Source organism: Haliotis asinina, chromosome 5 (assembly GCF_037392515.1).
Source record: "Haliotis asinina isolate JCU_RB_2024 chromosome 5, JCU_Hal_asi_v2, whole genome shotgun sequence".
Taxonomy (NCBI): Eukaryota; Metazoa; Mollusca; class Gastropoda; order Lepetellida; family Haliotidae; genus Haliotis; species Haliotis asinina.
In genome coordinates, this window is record NC_090284.1 from 73,418,104 (window position 1) to 73,444,997 (window position 26,894).

The following is a 26,894-nucleotide window of genomic DNA, read 5'->3' on the forward strand; positions in this document are numbered from 1 at the left end:
TGGAATATTTTCTGGCAGAGATCTTTCCTTCTTATGTGTTTGTGAAAGTTTTGTCTCAACAACGCAGGTGAGAGAGTGACAGATAGAGGTGTGAAAACAGGACCTGGGTGTAGTATCGTTTTATAAACAGTGGGTAAATTATCCAGCATTTTGATTTTGCACACGTTGTACTTTTTGAGGCACTGGATATCCTTACATTTAACACTAAATGCAAGGATCAAAATGGACTTCAAGATGTTTGCTTATACAGAGCAGTAGTTGTACTTAATCGGTGGAGTTTACATGCATGTAAAAGAGTATAGGGTGTAAATGAAAACATGCCAAGAGTCATAAAGTTGTGAGACTTAACCTATATGTAACGTTGCGTGATATTCTCTATTTGTACTTGCTTACAATGGAGAGTAATACTATCTTCCGTCTGTTGCAAAGGTGACCAACAAGAAGGTTTTTTGTGTGTGCATGGCAAAGCCATAATATAAACTTACCTGAAAGCAAGTATATATCACAGTAAGTATATATCACAGTATTTTGTGCATGAACGTAAGGTGGATGACCAGTATGTATACACTATGGTGGAATAAGTATAAATAATTTTGATAGTAACAAACAAATCCATTCTAACTGAAAAGGAACCCAAGGAGACCCATCATCGACATCTCCAGGGTATACGTTCCGATGAATCCCCACTATATCCTAGATGCAACTACAGCTAAGTCCGAAAAATTCATTACCTTCATTTGCTGGCTTTTTATCCAATCAAGTGTATACACTAGGAAGCTCTAAACTCACTTTTAAAATTATCGAACCGAATAAGCCTAGCAACACGAACCATGCACAGGTTCTCTGAAAGAGGCAGAAGGAGTTCTTACATGTCTTTTAAAAATATTTTTGGACCTATCAATATGTCTGTATTATTTCCCCTAAATCTGAGTCGCACTGCGAACAAACCTTCGCAGCTGCGACCGCTATCTTTGTTAACTCTGGCAAGTTCAGTTGTAACGGCAGTTTAGCTGATTGGCTACTGTGAGAAAGCGGAGTCAGCAAAGGAAGGTAATAATATTTTCGGGCTTAGCCATAGATGCATCCAGGGTATAGTGGAGACTTATCGGAACATACGCCCTGGAAATATGGAGGATGAGGGAGACCAGAGATTCATAACCTCAGGAAACTGAGACTTGTCTCATTTAAGGCTTTAGAACTACAGAGAACTCGTGATGTACTGGAGAAATTGTGTAACACACCCTTACAGGTATACAAAAGTGATAAATAATCAAACGCTGATACATTCCCTCTCTTTGTGAGTTCATAAGAGAGCGAACACTCATATAGTTTATAAATACGGATACTCATACAATTAGGCCATTAAACGTCATGTTCTAATAAACTCACAAAAAGTGAAAGTCAGTTCTTAGATGCCCTGTTGAATTCAAGGCCGTGCTTTTAAACATCATGCAAATGGGACAAACAATATTTTATCAACCATGCTAAATACCTGTCTGCTCCACGTCTGTTGTGTTTTCACCTGTAGAGAAAGGTAAGGATGATACCTGAGATAATGTTTGAAGCAAACAGTGTCACAACGAATTCTAGGCAGAGTGTCAATAACAGACTGAGGTGAACATTCGCCTGTTTGTACACTGTGTCCACCTGATCTCAACTGAAAGGATAAACCCGTGTCAACAACGAAACTGTCCTTATCTGGTGTTGATAAATAACACGATATTCATATTTGGTCGCATTACACAGTAACAGATCAGCTGTGTGAGAGAGACTACTCATGTAATTGACATCATGGAGATTGATCAACGCCGTTTTAGGACATCATGCCAATCAACCCATACTTCATGAATCTGTCCACAAACTATTAATTTAGTCGCCACTTACAACAGGTTGCTGTAGACAGATAAAAGTAAAGCGCTGAACTCAAATGACGGTCTCAATTCTTTTGGAGGCTAGACACTAATCTTACAAATGGGAATATATTAGCTCTTCAATGGACACATTATGGAGATAACCATAACGGATCTGTCACGACATTTTCGGTGATGAAAATGATTGGTTTGACTAACTTAGGTATTAACCCTAATTTTATAACCCGAAAATGGTATATATCATGATATCATTGATCCATTAGAATTAATCAAATGAATCATATGTAGCTCCAACGTAATTATAAGATATATTCCAATGAGCAAGTGATTCGTGGATTTACACATAAACTTGGTTTTGCATTATTGCAACAACTGAAAAAATAGACGGAGAACTATTATTCACCTTCTACGATCCACAGTGTAATGTTCACTTGTTGGTAAGTACCCGCATCGATGAAGAAAAGGTCCCAGTGAAAGGGAAATTCTTGCTGAGCACAAAGTTCACAGACACTCTCCAATCGCAGCGGCTGGTTCGCCACAACCTTGGTGCCACAGTTGTCAAAACACCTTTAAAAAAAATACATGGAAGCCTTCGGTATTATTCCGTCGGCGCTGATTCATTACAGAAATTTTAAGGCAGTGGTGATGTGCAACGTGCCGTTTCATAAGTAACCAAAAATGTGTCTTCCAATACCACAACCGAAGACGGCTTGAATTATTAGCAACATACATAAAAGAACACAGTTTCTCAAATTCTGCAGCTCGACCCGTCATATTGTGTTTCAAAACTGTCGGCCATGATTGCTATCTAATCATGTTTATTAAAGAGATACTCGTATACACGTGGTCGTACTGACACAAAATTGTCTGATTTCTCTGACTCGGACTAAATGTGCATTACTGTATAATGAAACCTGAAGTGGCAAAAACAGGTCCAAATACAAGGAATTTGTAATAAAGCCGAATCTACGTAACGATTCCCACTATGTCACAAGCATATATTGATGAATCTCTCTAAAATGTTGAAAACAGGTGTTCGCGAAAGGGTTACCTAGTTTGCCTCATCGATAGCAGGCATCACACTGACATCAAAAGACAAGTCAATTGTTCTGAAGTATCATGGCATCATATGGCCGAAACCTGTTATCACTTCTGACATAATGTTGATCGGTGATGTGTCACAATCTTAAAGACTTAAATATGCTCCTCAAAAATAGGGGAACCTGACCTTTGAAGTCTGGTAGAAAGATCACCCACTGAGGAACGTTAAAATGACATTCACCTTGTGTATGCAGCATCATTTCACGTTATCACCACACGCAAACACAATGGATGGGAAGCATGTGCACATCGTGGGAGCCTCCTATTCGTGCATGGGGTGTCATTATGAATCTTGACGTTTTTCAGGCAGGTCGATAAATCACTGTAGACTATTTTTTCCGATAATTTGCTTGCATCTGTGCATGGTCAGGGTTTTCAGGTTCAAATCACACACTACTGACTGAAAATTGTAAACCTGAAATTTTCATGTCACGCTCCAGTTACCTAACAAGGGGGATAACTGAACAAACAGCTTTGCTTTGAATGAAATACATGTGGTGATGCATTCTCAAACCATCCATTATCATTGATAACTCGAAATGTTGTGACCTTGTAGAATAAAGAAGTTGAACCATAAAGCACTTTTAGTTTAATTGATTCAATCCCATATATCTCCCAATTTCGACAATCGTACATTGAACGTACAGTTCCCCTACTTATTTTAAAGAGTATAATTACACCCACTTACCTCATTTCAATAGGAAGTATGCTTGAGCCGACTGTTCTCACTCTGTGTTCTCCATACATAACACGACTATCTTTGCTGATGACTAAACCAAACACGTATACTAGGTCCACTACAAGTTCAGATGAGTTCACATGAAGACTTTCGGTGGTCTGGTTCAGATATCCAAACCCACTGCCAAAACATCCTGCACTTTCCGTTGAAATACTCTCCACGGGAATACTGTTATTGTCAGTGTATAGAGACTCATTTAGCAGACGACAGTACCACTTGTATTGTAATCCTTTAGCGGTATTACCACTGTAGTCTGGGTCATGGGATCCACTTCCATTCACCACCAGATCGTCACCCACATACACCGTACGTAGATAATCCCCTGATATGGATAATTTGAGTTGAGAGGGTATAATTTCTATGAATGAGTAATCAGTTGTTGTAAACGGGGAACCTTTTTCATAGGACACTGTTAGAGATATTTTGTACACTCCATACTCTAGGTAGCTCGATGGAACGGTCATCGAAGGTAGGCCATTCGTTGTGTTTCTTATTTCGTCTATGACATCAACCATCTGATGTGTCTGGTTGGCCGATACTGACACCCTCTGGATGACCCAGTTGTAAACAGTGTCGACTGGAGGGACACACTGAGTATCAATGTTAGCTGACAACTCAAATCGTTTCGACCGTTTGATGGTCACTGGGGACAATCCGTCCTTCGACAGACCAAGAATCTCAACCTGCGGCTCAATACAGATATATTCCAGAACGCTAACTGACAACGATACAACTTCCCAAGACACTTCGTTAGAGCTGTTTACAGTGACGTTGTAAGTACCTGCAAAATAGTACACATGGCTGACCTCAAGCGATGAATTCGATTTTTCTTGAAACATGATACCCTGATACTCTAGCCGCGATTGACAGGATGCAACTCCATATAACATTGCAGTTCCGTCATTGAAGTCAAACATAACACATGTGTCCGTTCCCGGTGAGATCACTGTTAGTAGGAAGGTGACGGTTGTGTTCTTTCGGACTGGAGCATTTGATGTGAGGATTATTCCTTCAACCTTCCTTTGCACATGGACCGTCAATGTTTTAGACACATTGTTGAAGCTGTTGGATGCCCAAATAGTAACTTCATAGTTGTCACTGTCGTTGTATATGTGTTCAATCGTATCTGAAGCTGTTGGGTACGACTTTGTATAGTTCTGTGTAAATGCTGTTCCATCTCCCAGATCATATATATATGTGATGAGAGACCCATAACCCACATCTGCTGTTCCGATAAGTGGTAAGCCAAAAGGGATAAACATTCTATTGATAGTCACTGTGAAGTTCGATATGGGTCCACCAACCTTCAGATCTTTGACAAGAGCCTTAGCACTGACATTATTGTAAATAGTAACGTTAAGAACAAAGACTCCGTGTGTTTCATATTTGTGTGTGATATTCTGGTAAAGATCCTGAATGTCTGACCTGATACTTGACAGTGAGCTTGAATCACCAAAATCTATATCAATGATTGCGTTAGTGGGAATATCTGACGAATTTACAACCTTGAATATCACATAAAGTTCAAAGTCAACCGGATTTAAGACGTCCTCTGCAATGACTTCAACATCAGCGACAGACACTTCAGTAGTGAGTGTACACATTGAGCTGGCAGTTCCAAGTATATTACTAACTGTGAGGTTGATGGTTTTCTCCCCAATGTAACTGTATCTGTGTTGATATGTGAAGACATGGTTGTAGTCGTTACTGGGTGATGCCAACTCCACGCTCGTCACCTCATCCAGCTGCAAATCAATAGTCAGGTTAGAACCTGTCGCTATTGTAATGGTAAAGTTTATTACCGCGTCCACAACATGGAATGTTCCATTGGGTACAATGGTCACCTGGTCAATCGGGATTTCAATTAATACAGTTGTGTTAAAATCTTCTTGCGATACAAGGTTATAGGCTACAAGAGCTAGGGCATGCTGTCCTGTCCAGTTGTAGAATACATGAGGTATTACTGCAGATCCCGACAAATTACTGAAGATGTAGTTTTCAAGGCGTGTCTCTATTCCGTCCATAAGAAGGTTAAAGGTTACATTGGTTCCTGTATCTAGACTCCAGGACACGTTCAGGTCATCCGGATAACGAACTGGGTTGTCGTATGAGAGCTGGATGTTACTGATGATGTCCTGAACGATGACTGCGCCGATGTCATTGTGGTTGGAGACGTTGTTGTAACATGTAATATTGACAACATACACTTCTGCCCTGGGGTATGTATGACTGAAGGAAAATGGAAAAGAATCATCCGTCTTGAACAAACTTTCGCTGTTTCCATCACCAAAGTCGACCTCACATGTGATGTTAGTTCCATTTACAACAGTTACAGTGAAACTAATGAGCTCGCTGGTCTTTTCGAAACTTACATAATCTGTAGCTATACTTGTTATAGGGATATATACATATATATCAGTTATATAATCCTTGTAACTTACTTCATTCATTGCTTTTATTGATACAGTAAATCTTCCAGGTTTATCAGCAACAAATGACGTGACATTAAATCCTGTGTAGTAATCTTCATCAATGGCTTGTGTTGAGATAAGATACCCAGCATCCGTGTCGTTATTAACCTCCATTGTGAAATTAATAGAGTCCCCTATCACTAACACAACTCCCGGCACTGTGGTAACAAGCAGCGTGTCTATCCCAGCAGATGGTGCTATGAAAGGCTGCAGGATTCCAGTGTTATATACAGAGACAGCGTTTTCTCCGCCACATGTTTCAGATGTGATGGTGGAGCAGTTTACCTTACAGTTGGTGTTGGATATCGCAGGCTCGCTACCCAGAGTGTCATTACAGAAGCACTCTGTACCATTGAATATCCCTGCAAATTGACTGTCTGCCTTGTGACAAAGGTGACGACACTCTTCCCAGTCACTGACGTTCCCCACAGTGGTGAGTGCAGACACTGCTGTGTCCGATACACACCCGCTGAAGTAGTCTGAAACAGATAAATCATTATAACAGATTATAACAGATTCATTAATTCAGATAACTACATGATATTCATTGGAGCCGTGGTGTGGCCTAGTGGTTCCTTCGTCACGCTACTCCCCACATGGGTGCAGTGTGAGAAGCCCATGGTGTCCCCCGCTGTGGTATAGCCGGAACATTGCTACACGCAGTGTAAAAGCCATTCACTCACTCAATAAACTACTGTTAACAGTAAAATATCATATGTTTGTCAGGCGTCAGTTTGGATACATTCAGCATGAATTTACAGATATCGAATGTTGTTAGAATACATTGTTTGTGAACCGCCTTGACGATGTATACTTCCAAGGCTACTATGTATCAATGACAGGGATTTCATGTGCCAGCTTAGCTTACCGAGGTATGGCAGCTTGACAGGAATGAAGGCGTCACATTTGTCTGAGTAGGTCAGACTGGACACTGTGAGTTGGTCAGGGAGCAAGTAGCAGTTCCCCAGTTCCACATGTGGGCAGAAAGAGAACGTGTTGCACTCCGTGATGTTGTCCTCGCTGCAGAGGCTGTAGCAGTCAGGCAGGGAAACGCCCTCAGATACTGTTGATCCGGCGCGGTCAATATCATAGTGGACAAAATGCATCCAGTCCTCAACTGTTAGGACAAATTAAATCATTATTGTGGTGACATACTTTTCTCTGTATATTTTGCTTCCATCTCACAAGTAGCCTGTTTTCAGTTACCAAATTATATACTGGTATGTTCGGACAAACACAATGATGAAATCTTACCATGGCCATTCTGAGAACCATCCACTGCTTTGTCCCATATGTCGATCTGTCCAATTTCAAAATTAGGCCGCTCTGTCACCTCCACACTTGACTTGCCAACCAGTAAGCGTCTATCGGCGCCCGAAGCAGGGGTAGTCCTTGCCTTACCATCGTCTTCCCCTGCAAGCTGCTTGTCCACATATACCTTCAGAGACACATTGGGATGAAACTCGGCCACGACATGGCCCCATTGTCCATACTGCATATTGAAAAAGACAGAATACTCCTTGTCTAACGTCTTTGTTCCAAATTTGAAGTACCTTCTGAATGGCATTGACTGGTTGTTAGGGACATAGTGTAAAAACACACCCGTCCCGTCGTTGGTGTCCCCACCTGTTGTGAGGATCGTCTGATCATGATCATTCTGGCCCAGGAAACGGAGCATGACGCTCAGGGTCAAACCGTGAAGACACGAGCCGCCTTGTAGATGACAGGATCCACTTATGACCTCTGATGTCAGGTTGAGGTACTGTGAGTTGTCTGTCAGGGTCAAACTGGCTCCAGGAAGACCGGAAGATGTTGTATTCCAGTGGAAGGGATTCTCGACAAACACCGACTGAACTATAAGAGAAATCAAACTCGATATGCATATGAAATCATGTAGCTTCGAGCACGTGATGATGTGAATATAGAATCGAAAACATTTCTTGCTTCATATCCAGAAACAATACAGGTATCACTATCACATAAATGCTATTGACATAAATGGTTATATTTATTTTTCACGGCTATTTCAGTTACATATGGACGTGTTTCCTCGTGTAGTTGTGCCTATGACTGCTTGTACACGGGCAACTAATGCTGCCCTACTGAGATGCCATAAGCGGTTACATATTGACAATCAAGACCCCACTGACTCCGAGCCAGCCAGTCATTGTTTGTCCCCATAACGTCAAGTACGTGTAAGACCCAGTCCCAGATTATGATTACACAATGCCATTTTAGAAAGTGGTCAAATGCAACATATGTCACATTTGGGATTTCACTTTCTTAGTAAAGTATAAATTCTAGTACTTTTTTGGTTGAGTCCCGTCCGGGATTCGAACCAGCACCTGCACCTAGCCCTCTCAGCCACCGAGACTTCCACTGGAGCAGGCTGGGCGGCTGACTTTGTGTGCTGGCCATTAGGTGCCTGACTCTGAGGGTGCGGGTTCGAATCCCGGATGGAACTCGAACAAAAACGTACTAGAATTTGTACTTTACTAAGAAAGTGAAATCCTAAATATGACATATGTTGCGGTCCCAGATTTATACATCTCTTGGTATGGACCCCATTTTATCATACCACGAACATGTCGCTTTCTGGACGGCAATCTTTCCCCTAGACCACTGATATATATGAAAGAGCGCTGAGACAGTTCATGAAATTTCTGAAACGAGCTATATATACAGTGGTATATGGTTACCTTTCACAAAAACTAGCGATTGGGTTCTATTAGGACTGAACATTCTTTCTCGCTATTCCGTATCACTGGAATGTTTCTAAAACAATGGTTTCACAACATCAACTCACGATACAATCTAACAGCTTCAGCATCTGTCAGAGGTTGCTGCCAGAAGAGGAACTCATCCACGCCACCAGAGAATCCATCAAGGGAGGTCACTCTATCATCAGCTTTGCCAAAATGGAACCGATTGGAAGGATAGCTATCACCAGAGAGAGACCGAGTTTCATCGCTCGTCACAAGGTAGCCATTCACGAATAGATACGGTTTCTCCTCACGCCACGTCAGCAGCAGATGAGACCAGAACCAGTCTCCGATGTGGAAAGGTATGTTATGCTCAATTTTCCCATCTCTCACTGTCAGCCAGTAAGATGCAGGGTAGTGTTGGTATAGTGGATGGGAGGTGTGGTACGTTATCATGAATCCACGATGCTGATTGATTGCCGATGCGATGCCAAAATCCGTTTCTGATTCATTCATCTGAGGCTGCACCCACATCACCATGGTGAATCCATTACCACACATGTCAAATGAACCAAAACAGTCAAAGGTGAATTGTCTCATATAACTCACTGAATCCCCTGCATCGACGAACATGGCGTACCCAAACATTCCCGGCAGTCTCTGCGTTGATGGTTGCAGATTTAGTGCTGTATTGTTCTCAAAATTGAGTTCCACCCGAGTTGACTGTGAATACCTTGACACTAGAAATACAAGCAGTGGTTCATTTCCCAACACAAGGTCATATCTTGAATAATTAAATTGTTTGAAGTTACATTGCAAAGCAGATGAACTTTGTGGACACCAATTTCGTCATTTTAGTGTAAAGACATGAGCTATTATGACCACTGTTACTCAATTACATTGTGTCTTATAGCAATATATAGCAATATATCCAAGTAGTGCAGTACACAATCAAGGCATAAAAACATTTTCACTGTTGCATGAAAAATGAAAATAGTAATGACTGATTTATATTGATAATCAGTTGCGATTTTCAGTCTCAATTTGGCTGCAAAACAGCTCAAATGATTTTACTCCTGACCTGAAGTACAAGTACAGTCTGGCCGCAAAACCGTTCAAATGAATATAATCCTGACCTTGAAATATCGAATATGTACTCTTCTAAAGGGCGTACCTTCTTTCAGTAGTTTGTCTGGTTCCAGAAGTATATGTTCGAATACTTCAATCTCGTCCATCCCACCAATAATCTGTTCTCCGCCCATAGGATTGGCACCGATGGATAATGGCACAATGGTTCCCATCTCCGTTGGCATGCATGAATAATTAACTCTTGTATTTTCTATATAGGTATTGTTTTGACCGTTTAATGACACATATATATTCGAGCTGTTGGTGATTGATATATAAATATGTATCCAAGAGTAGGTGGTTATTTCAAATCTTGTGCTTGTTACATTTTCACAGTCGCTGACCACTACGTTCATAAAGTAGTAGACTCCTTCATTCTGCCCATAGATGACAATACCATGATTGCTGCCGTGTTGCCGGGTGGATAACACGACCTCTCTACTGGAGGAATTCAGGAGTGGTTCAAGATGAAGCCAGGCAGACAGGGACCAGCCATTGTGGCAGAATCTGAAGTTGCTCAGACACTCATCAGTGTAATGTGCCACAGCGTAGTTAAGTGAGAAATTGGCGGTGGTCCCAATAATGCCATCTATATTGTCTGTGTCTGATGATGGCAAGGCGGTATAGTTGAAAGTCGGATTGTCTTTGCCGAGGAACGCTTCTTTATTGGGAAGCCCTGAAATCAATAGAATGTTGCTTGCTAAAGTAATCTTCAGCTATAGGCTTCAAGATGGAAACATTTTCCATGTCAGTTGTGATAACCAATGAAGCTCTTTAACAATCAGGAAAAATACTACACAACCAAGAATTAACCAACCACATGTACAGAATGAAGAATGGTATTGCATACAGAGAAATAAACAGCTATGCATGCAGTAAATTACAATCCTGGACATAGACTGCTTGTCAGATGATAAGACAGAAGCGACAAAACCGCTTCCACAATTCACGCCAAAAGCAGAATCGAGGGTACAAGTGTGACTATATGATGAGCGGATACCATATTCACCATAGTGACATGGCACACAATAACCCTTACTGTACGGAGATCGTTGACAGAGAGCCGCTAAGTGATGGTCACAGTCCACAGCAACATATCTCCAGGTCACCTGCTCCAGCATCACACAGAAGGCAGAAGCAGGTCCCTCCATGTTGCTTGGGAGATGTGTAGCTTTGGTTCCATCCGACCATCTGTACGACCCGTCGTTGCCAGTCTTTGATACCCCAATGTGGACACCTGTCTCAAGACCACCTGAAGAATAGATATAATATTTAGACAAATTAATTATTTTCATGATTGTTCATACTGGAAAGGTAAAATAGTTTTATTTTAATATTCTCAACCTACTTGGACCAAGAACATTGTCAACAAGCCACTCATGCACAGCAGCATCTTGTTCCACAGCCAGAGTCCCTCCTTCACTGTTGCATCGGATCTCTGCTTCTAACTGTGACCAGTAAGTGGCGCTTGCTGTCATGTTGTAACACAGACTTGTTACATTATTGTATATCCAGCCATCACCGCACACTGACATATGACCTGTTGAAAGGAAGTAATTTCATTAATATTTACAAAATGAACATCATAGTTCATAGTTCAGGTTTTTATCCATATTATGAAACGTTCTTATCATAAAATCAATAATAAATCATACGACTTTCTCTATGCAGTTATTGATAAGTTGTTATTGATAAAGTCATTGACTCGCCAACTTCTAAAATGCAGATAAAACAATCTTAATAGCTATGAATCCTTTGACAACTACCTACTAGTTCCCAGCAATTCTTATGGCAATTGCTGAGTTGTAAAAAAGCATAAACATTCCTTACCATAATGGACTCTACTCTCACTGACAGAGATATCTCTCTCTACCAGCCAAATGTCATCTAGCCTCCACACTCCAACACTATCAGAACCAGCTGAATATCCTATCCTCAGATCCTGAGCGGAAAATGCTGTTAAGGTCTGATTGTACATGACGGTCGCATTGATTCCTAAACTCTGTATGTCCTGTCCATTCAGGTACACGTTTAGTCCCAGCTGCGGGTTCCAGCTGATACTAACATGCATCCAGCGACTGATCTGGACATGGAACTGTAGCATCCAACGAGACTTTTCTTCTGCGACTGCAACTACACACAGCACTTGATCAGAAATGGCTGGGGTAACCTCACAACTGAAGCTGAGCCCAGAAACGTTGGCCTGAGGGTCCCCACCTATCTGTAGCAGCTGTAGTTTACTTGTTGTTGTTGGAATGTTGTCTATGGACATCCAGAGGGTCACTGAGACACCGAACGTGCAGTACGAGATGTCCTTGAAGCAGATCGAGTTGACTCCTTTCAGGGTGAATCCTGTTTTGTTTAAGCTTAATGATAAACCATTGACACCATTTTCATATATGTAGGTTCCATACGGTTGAAAGATGAATGATATTCCACCATCTGTTGCGTTCTGTTCATCGTCCCCCTCCATAGTCACAACAATGCCATCGTAACCTGCCACATTCAAATAAATCGTGTTAGAAGTTCATGTTATATTGCTATACATGAGACATTATACTGTGCACGTTCTATTTCAATACTATGTATGTCTATTCGACAATACATTAATGTTTAGCTAAGTATGAAATATAAAGCATCTGAGTCACCAGTTCTCGAAATGTGTTCGGTAGCTGGCACACATTGTACGTCTAAGAGTGTAAGATATCACCTAACCTACACTTGTGATGGGGATATCTGAACGACTAAACCAGACCAGTCATGGGATATCCAAGCCCTCGATATTGCAATAGGACTCACCAAGAGAGGCACAGACCATGTCTCCCACGTACAGGCTTGCCGATCCTCCAGCGAGTGCATTGACGGTGATGGACATGACAGGCAGGTACTGCTTCTCTCGGAGCTCGCCTGCATCTACCCTGGTCACGTCGTTAGTGACGCCAGTGTCACAGCTGTTGAACAAGGTACATTCTACACCATGTATGATATGAAGGCTCAGACTAACTTTTGTCTGTTTAAGAACGAGTAATTAGTGTCTCGCCTAGATTTCCTGGCACTCTTGTAATTAAATGACAAGCGGCCCAAGTACTTTTGTATCCCTTTGTATCCCTGACGTTTTAAACAGCTACCCACAACCCTGTTCATAGACGGTGGATCTGAAAACCAACGTAATGCTGATTGTTGCATTATATAGTGACTTGAGATTATTATTACGAGATGGCTCGTGCAATGAAGGGTATGATTTCAAGGTTGCACCCTACTATCAATAATACTTTGATTGGAATGCACTGACAACTAAACTGTACATGTGCCACTTGGTAATGACTTACTTGCAAAGAGCACCGTTGTGGCAGGATGCACTGACAGAACAAGAGCAGGAGTGTGGGACTGTAGAATCTCCCCCTGCCCAGTAGGAGTGGTTAGTGTTGTTCAGTGATGTCCATGTGGTGGCCGGACTACCGGGGTTTCCAAATAAACCTACGCATGAGTAACGAAAGGACACTTGAAATAAACATTGCAGATAAAACATTGCAAACGATCAACGCCTCGGACATATGAATCGTGTCTGCAGAACACTGCATTCTCAAGTTACGGACACGATACGTATTTGTCTTATCTGTGATTGGTTAGTTCAGACTGGAAATTAGAGCGTTGTACTCGAAGAGTACATCCTATGTTCAACAAACAACACTCTCCAGGACATGTACTTGATTGCCACATTAACTCTTTTGAACACCATCTCTTTAGAGATCTAGCAGTTTGGTGAATATGGTGCTGATAAACCCAGGGTCTCTGTGATTCTAACGCATGATTACTTTTAGCTGATGCAGCTCTGTTCGTTGAACATCTCAGCCTCTGATGCTTCTTCATTCATGATAAGACCCGTAAATGTCCGGGGTAGAGCAGACCTTCGGCAACCTATGCTTGTCACAAAAGGCGAGTAAACCTGTCGTAAGAGGCGACTAACGGGATCGGGTGGTCATTCTCGCTGGCTTAGTTGACATGTCATGACATACATTCCCACTTGCGCAGATGGATGCTCATGTTGTTGATCACTGGACTGTGTGGCCCAGACTCGATTATTTACAGACCGCCATCATATAGCTGGAATATTGCTGAGAGAGGCGTAAAACTAAACTCACTCACTCATTCATGATAATATATTATCCGTTTCTGGTAGAAGCAGTTTCATGATCCAATCATGGTGGTTTAACAAACTAGAGTATGGCGTCCTACCTGTATGAAGACAGTAGTAAGCCATGTACTGCCTACACTGCTGGGACTCGTCTCGCAGTGCCTGTAGGTATGACGTAGGCACGTTGTATGTCAGCACCGTGGTAGACGTGCCAGACAGTGTCTCATTGTCTTGCTTGTCATGAGACACAACAGTTAGACTCTCTGTGTAATGATGATAAAACTTTTCAGGTTGCACGGCATACTTGTTGCTCTTATATGGCCAAAATATTCAAACATGAAAGAACATCCTTATGTTATTTATGCATGTGTTATTCATTGTTTAAAATGCCACAGTCACTGAGCCATAACTGTCAATATATATGCCTTTTTGAGAGGCCACAAATATCAAATATGAAAAACATTAGCATCAACCGGTTAAGAATGACAAGCGTTCTCTTGTCATTTTTACTATTGTATCTCGTCCATTATTTGATTAGGATATATAATAAATGCACCTCTGCTTGTTGGAACTGGGCAACAGAATGCTTTCAGTATACGTGCGGTTTCGTAGCTTGTTCAAGTTGAAAACATGGAAATCGAACCCGGGTATAACTACTATTCTGCATAATGTGTTACGAAATGATGACCTATTTCTTATTATTTAATGTTAAAAGCGGGATGGTGGGATAGAAAGTCACCCCAAACATATCGGTATATTGTGTGAAGTCACACCTCTGATGTCCCAAGCCGTGATGTTGCTGGAATATTGCTGGAATATTGCTACAAACGGCGTAAATCCAAGTCACTCACTCGTTAGTAATTCACTACTGTTCTCACCAGTGTCATTTAACACACATATGACGTTACTGACATCCACGTTGTCAACACTGACTTGTAACCTTCGACGACCACGGAAACCGGCTGAATGATATTCCTTGCAAGACCTCATTGCTGCAACAAATATGATGTAAATGGTGTATTTCTGGTTATCTGTATAACACGTGTATATAACATCTGTATAACAAAGGACGTGCATCCATTTTAATACCATTGTGTCTGTTTATGGCGTTATTAACGTGCATACTATATATATACAGGAACATCACAAAAACATTCGCGTATTGTTCAATGATGGTGTGTTGTTTGTTACAGACGTCCTTACTATAGAGTTCCCAAGGCTGCTTCACAACACCAAAGAACTGTAGATCATCTATGTCAAACACCCCATGTGTTCCTATCTCCAGGTACGAGAAGGGCTGGACTGGATCCACGTAAGTCGGTAGGTGCGACGTCGTCACGTTGTCTATCGTCTCTCCATTCACCGACAGATGGTAGTCCTCGTCAAGTGTAATCAGAAGATGGGACCATTGCAAGAAGTCCATGGAGAATGTGAAGTCGTATTCAAGTTTGCTGCGGTGGAGTTGGAAGTGGAAGAGATCTTTGTTGTTGTCGTAGGACACGTTCATTGAAAGAATTCTGTTTCCATGCATGACTGAAGGAGTGTATGCAGTGATGTACGTTTGTGGACTCTTGAAGGCGATGGGTCGTAGCCAGAAGGATAATGCCATTGGGCCCTTACATGACTCTGCAACATAAGCACAGGGTTGAAGAGCAAAATGCTTTCTAAACAGAATATACATTTAGTAAGGTGACCAGGTCACAGGTGACAAGGACAAATTCTATCATATCTCACATATATTAACGTGCCATCAAGGCATCATAGTTTATCAACATATTTCAACATAGCAAAAAAAAGTAAATATATGAAACACTCCAAATTGTGTATACAGTCATTAGTTTAGGTCGCCTTATAAGAGAGGTTATCCTCTTGCTGGCTGGTCTTTGAGACAATAGCTGTCTACAATCGACACTGGTATGACCTTGACCCAGATTTGTCGTTCCCCCTGACGTACCTATCCTGGTGAAGCAGTTTCTCATCTGGCCTGTTGAGACGGCGGCCGGAACGGCCTCCATACCGTTGGGGTTGTTGACATGCAAGGACCTGTAGAAGAAGGAGTTTCTCCACACTAATGACGTCAACGTTTTGTTCCGTTTGATCGGCAGGTTGTCCCAATTGTCGCTGTAGCCCTCGTCAAATGTTACACTATATCGTAAGCTTGCGGCATCTGTACAAAAGGCAATGGTAGTTGTTGATGACAGGTGGTTTCACAACACGTTATTTATGTGTTCAAGATCAACTCAGTATAGACATAAACAAATCTAGCCTTACCATACTAAAGATCACACGTTTTATCCATGTGGCCAAAGGAACTCGGCACAATGTACTTAAATTTACCCACTGACCCCCACTGCTAAAATAACATCATTTGTATAGGAAATATTGTCATTGAAAGATAATGAACTTCTCTCCGGATTGTAACATACCATATGCTGTTTCTATTGTTCCTTGTGACCAAACAGAATTGGAAACAACCAGCTGTTTCATCAATGCTGTGGTTCCATTCACATGGTGCGCCAGTAGTAACTGACTAGTGTTGTTGATCTCAGTCAGATACCCTTGGAAGGGTACCCCTGTTGTGTTGCTAGATATCAACTCAGCGTTGACATACAGGATCAGTCCTAACGTCCCATGCCACGTTACAGTGACATGTGTCCAGTCATGGGTAGGGAACCACGTCCACGTGGACCATTCGAAGTTAGGTTCTGTTGCGTGGACAGTCAGGATGCTGCAAGAATACATGCAACAGTTTTCTAACATGGCATTGGCAACACTTCAATGCATATCAGTGCAGATTTATGAATTGACAGTAAGAATAATTTTGCTTTTTATGACTGATTATTGTATATTTTGATTGTTTTATCAATTAAGAAATAAAAACCATATACAATAAAAAAACCAACCCCATGTCTCCTGACATTTAGTAATGTAAAAGTAACTGTCCAGCACGACCATACCTCTTTCCATATGTGACCGTCAGTCCATTATGTTTACTTGTATTTGAATCAAACAGCACCGACACAGTATCTGAATACACAAAGAGCCAGAATGCACACGTTATCCCGAGTTTGGATCGAGCGATACCAAATGAGTCCGGAATGGCCCACGTGGCCCCATCTCCCAAAGATACAGACTGCCGTCCAAGTGTGTCTGGTACGATTTTCGATTCACGGGTTACCATGGTGACTGGGTTGGTGGTACTTCCATGTGTGACATTGCAACTGATCGATGTCGATGGTATGATGTTCTTTGTGCTCATTGGACAACTCAGCTGGTGCTCTACAAGACTCTCTGTAATAAACGGTACTAGAGATTTAAACTCGTTTCCTTAGAATGACAATAGGTAACATGGTGAAATACACCCTTAAAAGTCACTTTAACTGATTGTTTCAAGTGGTGATTTGCTTACCATGGCTAAAACACTTTGGATGGCTTCATCACTTCAGTTGCAGTAAAGACATCCATTAAGTCTGTGTTCTCATATTTCCGATAGAGTAAATCATTCTACGGCATAGTTAAATGTGACATACCTTCACGCGAGAGATTGGTGATTTCAGCTGATGATAGAATTCGTTCATAGAAATGAACATTGTCAACAGAAAAGTCTGCCTGGAGGTCTGCAATGAAGTCATTATATTTGCACGATATAAACATGGAAAAAAAACATGGACAGTTCCCAATGCAATATGTCGGGAGAAAGTGTTTTTCACTGATTTCAATCTTATGATCAATTATATTTTCGTTTCAAGTCAATTATCAAAACTGTCTACTTTACTTTTGACCAGCAGGTTAATTCAGTCTTCTGAGAATCAACATTTTGATATATTTAATATTGTTAAGAATATGTATTTGTCTGTCATTATCAATATCTTTCTGTCATTACCAATATATTTATGTCATATATAGAAATGAAGCAAAACATTACTTTTGACCGTGCTTGATGCTTTCGTTCTAATTATGGCAGCAAAACAAACTGTTTATTTGTGTTTATGTCAATATTAACGCTTTGTATATGAACGTAGTATAGGATTAAAATTGATGTGCTGTTTCACGGGGCACTGACCTTGTTGACATATGATACAGTCTGTATTACATCGTGGACTCACACCATACACGGCAGAGTCACCAGACACGACAATACATGCTGCAGACTTGGTACCAATATCTTTATCGAAGAAGGTTGTGTCCCCGCCAGCGCCCCAGGTGTACCTGCCCCCGGACAAAGTGGCGCCAGTAAGACATTTCCGCTGTCCTGCAAGACGTAGCAAGATTAAGAATCTGTTCGAATTCATGGCAATAAACAGTTTCTTCTTCTTCAAAAGAACATCTGGATCACATCATTACCGATTTCCTCTGTCAATAGATTTGTAACTCTCTTGTTCTAAGAGATATTCAGTCGTTTTATTTCATTTTGGGGTGAAAACTAAACTGTGTCAAGATGTTATTCTGTTTCAAGGGTATACATATGTAATTGCATAATCTCACTGTACATTTTGGAAAGCGTATCATACAGGCATATTGTACTGCGATAGCTATTAAAGAGACAATGATGTGTCATTTTCATAACGTTGTGTTAATGTGGCGTATTGACTGGGTTCATGCACGCCATCGCACCCCACTTACATTGATCGAATACCATGGTGCAGATCATTGGATTGTCATGTCTATGACTGCTTTTATACAGCTGAAATATTGCTGAGCCGGGCGTTAAACATCCAACAAATACCAATATTAGAAATCTATGGTCTTATATAATATTGATCATAAAAACACAACAACGATTGATTGATCTTTAAATGCAGCTATTAACAAAGCACTTCTGTACCTCTTACAGCTCTTACACTCTTATAACCATTACTAACCAATGTCAAGGTCGTGAATGAGTCTCTCCATGTGAGTGACGTTCTTGATGACCACTGCAGTATAACCTGCCTGTTGGCAGTGGTCAGCGGCGACGTTGGCGTTGGACACGACATGCTTGTAGTAGCAGGCTCCCCCGGACTGCACCCAGCCTGGCCCACACTGTGTACCTGGTAGGAAAGGTCATCTATTTAGATCAAACCCGTGAAGGGCCGGGTTAGAATATTGATCTTCAGTAACCTAGGCTTGTCCTAAGATGCGACTAACGGAATCAGTGCTCGTCTGGCAAGTGTCATCGGTTCTCAGTTGCGCAAACCAATGCTCATACTATTGGTCACTGGATTGTCGAGTCCAGAATCGATTATTTACAGACCGCTGCCATATAGCTGGAATATTGCTGAGTGCGACGTAAATATAAACTCACTTTATTAAAATCTATCTCATAGAGAACAGGGTTTGCCATTTGTGCAAATATTAGGATATGTCAGGAGGAATTTTGATGAGTAATGAAAGTTCCATTTTATAATGTGATGTCACCAGTGAGGTACATCGTGCAAACACACTCTCCTACTACGGCCCCTTTCAAGAAAACACGCACGCCCATACACTGTACACATGCACACAAAGTTACCTGCACTTCTTTCACATATATAGTAGGTTTTATCTGTCGTGCACGAGATGTCGTCATAGTAACAGCCGCCACTGGAACACTTCAGCCGGACACACTGATCACTGGTCAGTGGCCGATAGTTCCAGCTGTCCCACCCCGGGTTCTTCCAGTTCCGGTTTACAAACATCCCCCTCCCATCAGTCATCTTCTCGTGCGACACACCTACTATTGTCGACTCTGTGCTGGAGGACCTGGATACACATTGGGTTTGTAAGATGTCTTTGTCAAAATGCTTGTGCGTTTGTAGAAACCCTCTTCGAATGTCCGAGAAAGAAAACACACGTACGTCACGTCAGTTTTGCAAGAGGATTCATAAGTACTCAGTGAATGACTGTTGTTTATCGCAGTTGTCAGAACTTCACAGTGCCAGCTGTATCGCTGAAATCTACGTAATTTACCCGTAGTAAAGGAACCGAAAAAGTCGTCATGTAAATGTACATCACGTTGTAACCATATCTCTATATCAGTCAGTTTCTGCTCCCCTTGATAAGGGAATGATAGAGATATTGTCATAAATGAAATGTATGCGGGTTAGATGCCACTAAGGAACCCTGTATATCAGTAATGAAGACATATTTGCATTGTTAAAAATATATAAATCTCTAGGCATTTGTGAGCAGTTTACCTGTAAGTCAGGTTGGCCACAAATCTGAGTTCTTCCTGTGAGTCCACTTCCACTGGGTAGGCCCAGACCTCGGCACACTTCTCCTGGGCAGTGATTGCGCTGACTTTCTCCAGCCCCATGTGTTTATAGCAGCAGCCGTGGAAATACTCCCAGCTAACAGGACACACATTGACTACAGGGAACTCTGCAGGCAGAATATTCTTGGCTGAGCAAAGTCATTGACAAAAGTTTCGTCTCTTGTGAATCTAATTCCGAGTCCATCGGTGACCTCCATTGCAATCATGTTTATCCTAATATTCAATGAGAATGTACGCCATGCCTACAACTAATGGTAGTTCTACAGTGTGATTATTTCGATCAGGCACCCTTTTGTAAAGAGCATATACAATGCATTTGCGAGTACATGAAGCCTGGTTTTGAACGTTAACTTGAAGCTTTGCAGATGCAAAAACAGAGTAACAATCAGGTGTACGCTAGACACAAGTACCGGCATCAGGATTGATTTATTTGCTTGTGTTGTGCCGTCTCTATCCTTTTTCGCACACCTTCATGTTCGTCTATTTGCATCGTTCGTCTATTTTTCATCCTCCATACGATAATCATCAGTCAAATGATGGCATGCAAAAGTGCTCAATAAAACGCCAAGGAGCTTCCGCGTTAATCATGCCCTCCAAAAATATGCAGAATCTCTGAGGGATTGAAGGTGGCGCGATATGTTATCGACAGGACTCTTGCGTGAAGGTGTCCGCTAACGGTTATTACCGGACATCTCCAGCTGCCTGTAAGACGCTTGACGGTTAACAGACTTATCTCATCGGGTACCCATTCACTGCTGGGTGAAACAGAAGCAATCCATGAGCAAACTCACTTAACTAAGATGAGACTATACGTGTCACCTGTGCTTCCTCTACCGTGTCACGTCTATTGATTGTGTATTGATACAATAAACATTATCAATATCTTGACGTTGATGATGATTATTATGAAAGGCGAACACGTACCTGTTTGTGTTAGCTCCATCTCATACAGTGTGGGAACTGGTGTTCCGTCCCAGCTTGTCACCGTGCAGGTTGATCCACTACACACAAGGCTCCGATACTCTCCTCCCCCTCCGCCAAGACCGTCTGTCATGTAGGTTTCGGACCTACCAGGCACACGTACAAAACGCCGGGTACCAGGCCTTTCTTCGTAGTAACCCAACAGTAGCTGTGAAATGCTGTACAAAAGAAGAGGTTGCTATTTAATATCTAAGATCCCTTGTAAAGATACTTTAGTGATCTCCAATGAGTTATTTGACTTTTGTTTTAAATTCTGAAAAGAAGGCAATATTTTCCACAAAGAACAAATGAACAAAACGTAAAATTCACGAACTTCAGTAAACACGATATAGAAACCGTATATCAAGTGGACATATTACCCTTTTTCCATCATCAATTCCTGCACAAACTGATACTCCTTATCTGAATCAATGTGCACATGGTGAGCCCCGGCATCCTTCGACACTCGAACACCAGTCCAGAAGCGGCCACCAGATCGGTTCAGATAGTAGCAGGACGAGCCGCCTCGAAGCCAGTCCATGGGACAAACAGCTGGAAACACGTATATACATACATAGGGACTGAAATAAAACTGTAATAATTCATCATCTAACATACATAAAATCAGTATGATCAATATTTGATAATAATCATCTTTGGGTTTTTATTGACTTGAGGAAAAGAGGCGAGCTGGGAATAGACGTAAGTTGAATGGCTGCCAAGTGCCACTCGTTGGATTGTGATACACTATGTTGAAACGTTATCGCAAAGCTCACCTTGTCCTATGGCTAATGACGGTTGAGCAGCTACAGCACCAACACCACTTCCAGAACTCGTCGCCGTCACAGCTAACATTCCGTCTTGATACACAGACAGGCCCAATGACGTGTTAAACGTCAACGTTATGTGATGCCATTTTCCAGAGCTGAACGAACTAACAACAGCTGAATACTTCCCTGTCCCGACAACCAAACTGACGTGCAAACTGGCAATTTCCATAGTCACCTTCAGGCCTTGTTTTCCCCCAGGAACATCTCCAACAGTGAGGATAGTCATTGGCTTGGGAGAAGGGATGCCTACCTTAACCCAAAGTGCGTAAGAAAATGCCCCTGTACAACGATGCAATTTGTCTGCGCAAGTTTTATTGTCAGACAGGAAAGCTACTGAGCCATGCTGGTTGAATCTCAACCCTCTACCGTCGACCCCTGGGTCTGGAACTGTCCATCTGATCCTGGCAGTACTGATGTCATCCTTCAGCCAGTGAACGGAGCCAGTCGTTGGTTTGAGATCACCTGCAAGTATATAGTTCAAGTTTTAAGTTTACAGTCGATAATCATAGTGTCTACAAGTGATGAGTGGCAGACTCATTGAGCTAATGTCCATTTAGCATTGCTTATTCGCGTTGGTGTCATCTGACCATTAGTAAGCAGAATGGCCCTTCTTCAAGATAGTAAGTCAAACCTTCAGTTTCTGACATGTAGTTACTAAGAATCTATTTCACGATCATTTTTTTCTAAACGGTAACAGGCCAGCAGAACAACCTTGTCACTCTAAAAAAAGTTTTCAGCACAGATGCAGCTGTTGGTTTTCCTTTATTACATGGCTGATTGATTAATAAAATCTTCGCGATAGTACCAGTTCTGAATTGAGAGCTGCAAAGTCATCTTTGTTTATTAGGAAAGAGCACATAGCACACTTACCGTATAAACTGTTGATCTCATTCCACATCATCTTCTGTGGCTTAAAGCGAACGTTGCGAAGCTTGAAGCTGTTGTTTGCGGAAGTGACACCATGCCAATTACCAAAGAGCGTTTGTTCATAGATCATGGTGCTTGTGAGAGTCGTTGTCAGCGACGTATCAGTGGTAAGCACGTGAGCACTTGCACCATCTAGGTGGACATACATAGTGCTACCTCCATCAAACACTAGGGCCACGTGATGCCAGGAACCATTACCAACTGTCAGCCTAGCTACCCTGTTGGACGTCTTATTTGTGGCATCATTGATGACGAGTTTATTGGAAGCTGCTGCATAGTAGACACATACACCTACATCCACGGCGAACTGGGACACGCAACTCCCTGTTGATAGTATTTCCACATCTGATGTAGCTTGTGAATCGATGAATATCCAGAACACGAACGTGAACCCTTGAGGACAAAGTTCATGGTCGTTCAGACATCCGAGGTCAAGGTCGTCAAAATACAGCTTGGTGTCATGATTGAACGTCATGTCGTTTCTGTTAACAACCGTATTTGTGGTGACACTGGTGGACGGTGTTTCTGTCACTGTCACAAGTCTCCTCCAGATATTCCCTACCAACACAGTCAACAGAGATAACAATTTACATTCATCGTTTTCATCTAAATCGGTGCACTTGTTTACATGGAGACGATATTTATTTAGCAAACCTTTCTCATATCCATACACCTACATTCAACTAAATATTAAAACCGATTCTGGACCAGATAATGTGAATGTCTCTCTCCGCCCAATTCAGTTGCGACAATAAGCAATTACCCATATCACCGAAGCTTACAATCCGATCCATGATTCGACTTTTACTAGGATCTTACGTTGCCGGGAACCTATTCTCTTAAACTGACTGTCACGTGTAAGTCAGTTAAGCCATGTAAGCGTTAGGGACGACGGAGCGACCTACAATTATGCGAACACAACTGATAACTGTCATAACTATACAAAACACACAACAAATACCTTTTGATCATGCCATCACCAGTGTCATCTGTTCACAGTTGTCGAGAACGTACATGAAACCGACGATCTGACTACTTACAATCACTATGTATAGCACACAGTTAAAGTGATTTAATTAAAGTATACTTGCATGTTAAATCAGAATTGTATGTTGTACCCATTGACAACGTAACAGATTTTCAGAAAGAACAGTTCATTATGGTACGGCGTGTGGATAGTCATCACTTGTTGGACGGTGTTTGCTTCAGTAATAAAAAAAAACACTTCAGCTAGAGACCCACCTGTTACTGTGCGGCGGTTCTGTCTATATTCACACACAAAGTTGTTCTCGATGCTGTCTGTACCACATATACCATGAATCCATTCTCCCGTGTGGACATCGCTCATGGCACAGTCCAGATCATCTCCGTTATTCTGCAGAAACAAATATGAAATATGTAAGTGTTCGGATTAAATTAGAAATTGGTATACCTACGTCTTTTCGCACACACCAATCATAAAAAGTTGAAGTAATGATTCCTTTAGATTATAATTCCGCCTTAATGGGAGTTCGACTCATTTCATCATTTCCATACATGATTTCTCTATGTGCAAAAAAGCATTGCGTTACTTCATTAGTTTTCACAATAAGGCGACAATCCTGTTGGATGTTCCATATAAACAATATCTTCAATGAACCAATGAATCCAGAACAATGTGAGCTATTCACATAACTATATAAGATAGTATGAAAATCACAATGTGACATCATCAGGCGTTCATAGAACCAGATGGGAAAGTATGATCATCACCATGAGTAGTATAGGGAATAGGGGTTTTGGCTCACTTTCAAGAAAAGTCTCTACAAAGCCTTATTTACTAAATAAGGCTTTGGTTGGACCCTTAGCTCTTGCTACTATTACCCCTACTACAAAAAGGTTGGGTGTCTATGAAACAGTTTACCGTAGATTGGTTGCATACATCAGCATACAAAGGAAAGACCCACTTCTGTGAACGATGTCTACATGGCTTCACCCGAGCTGATTTATTAGAATCCCACCGGGATGATTGTCAAGGTGTGGGGCAGACGGCCATACGAGTCGACATGCCTAAGGAAGGTGATAATATCCTAAAATTCTGTAACCACAAGAACCAAATGTCTGTGCCTTATATCATATACGCCGACTTCGAAGCCTTAGTGGCTGCCGCCGGCGAGGCTCCCAGTGGTAGCTTCACCCACAAGACACAAGAGCATAAAGCCTGTTCGTTTGGATACATTGTCGTCCGTTGTGACGGGGAAACGAAAGCTCCGGTAGTATATAGGGGGCCTGACGCGGCTGAAAGGTTTCTAAAGTGTTTGCAGGAGGAAGAAAAAATTATTAGGAATGCATTGTATAAAATCGCTCCCATGCGTCTGACCCGAGTCGACAGGCTAGCCCACGCTAGTAGCATTAACTGTCACGTGTGTGAATCACCACTTAACGGTGATTCGGTGAGAGATCACTGTCACATAACTGGTAAGTATAGAGGCGCCGCTCACAACGCGTGCAACCTCAAGCTTAAAATCAACCCTAAGACAATAAACATCCCCGTTGTCTTTCACAACTTGAGAGGGTACGACTCACACTTGATCATGCAGGCCATCGCGAAAATCGATGGTAATATAACGTGCATCCCCAACAACATGGAGAGATACATCTCCTTCAGTTTAAACGGACTTAGGTTCATTGACTCGTTTCAGTTCCTCCTGTCGTCACTCGACAGTCTGGTCAAGGCCAACAATACCTTCCCTATCACCGATCGATACACAGACGCCGAGACTAGACCCCTGCTTATGACTACCCCCTATTGACTGCTTTTATAGCAAGCTGAATGAGGCGTCCGTCTCACGAGATGATTACTCGCACGCGACTAACGTATGGAATAAACTGGGTTGTAAGAACCTGGGTGATTATCACGACCAGTACTTGAGGACAGATGTACTGCTGTTAGCCGACGTGTTTGAGACGTTTAGGCGGACATGTTTCAAGCAGTATAAACTCGACCCCGCATGGTATTACACCAGCCCAGGTCTGTCGTGGGACGCCTTGCTTAAAAAGACCGGAGTTAATTTGGAATTGCTCACAGATTACGACATGCACCTATTCATTGAGAAAGGCTTGCGAGGTGGGATTTCCATGGCATCCAAACGATACGCGAAAGCAAATAATCAATACGTGAAAGGTTACGATCCTAACAAGCCAACCAATCACATTCTCTACCTCGACGCAAACAACCTATACGGCTGGGCCATGAGCCAGTATCTACCTACAGGGGGATTCGAATGGGTACCCCACGTTGATGTTATGGGAGTTGCACCAGATTCGAACAAAGGGTATATCCTAGAGGTTGACTTAGAGTATACCAAGGAATTACACACACCACACAACAGCTACCCCCTGGCCCCCGAACGTATGAGGGTTAACCCAGACTGGATGTCTGAGTACCAACATAACTTGTTAGGTGGGCGTGTGACAGACGTTGAAAAACTTGTGCCTAACTTAATGAATAAGACCAAGTACATCGTTCACTATCGCAACCTACAGCTGTACCTGTCGTTGGGTATGAGGCTGACCAAAATACACAGGGTGCTCATGTTCGACCAGAGCCCATGGATGGAGCCCTACATCAGAATGAACACAGACCTACGAAAAAAAGCCACCAGTGATTTTGAGAAAAATCTCTACAAGCTCATGAACAACTCGGTGTTTGGTAAGACTATGGAGAACCTGAGGAAACGCGTGACCGTGAAGCTGGTTCGATCGAGTGAGGAAGACAAGCTCAGGAGATTGATAGCCAGTCCGGCATTCAACCGTAGT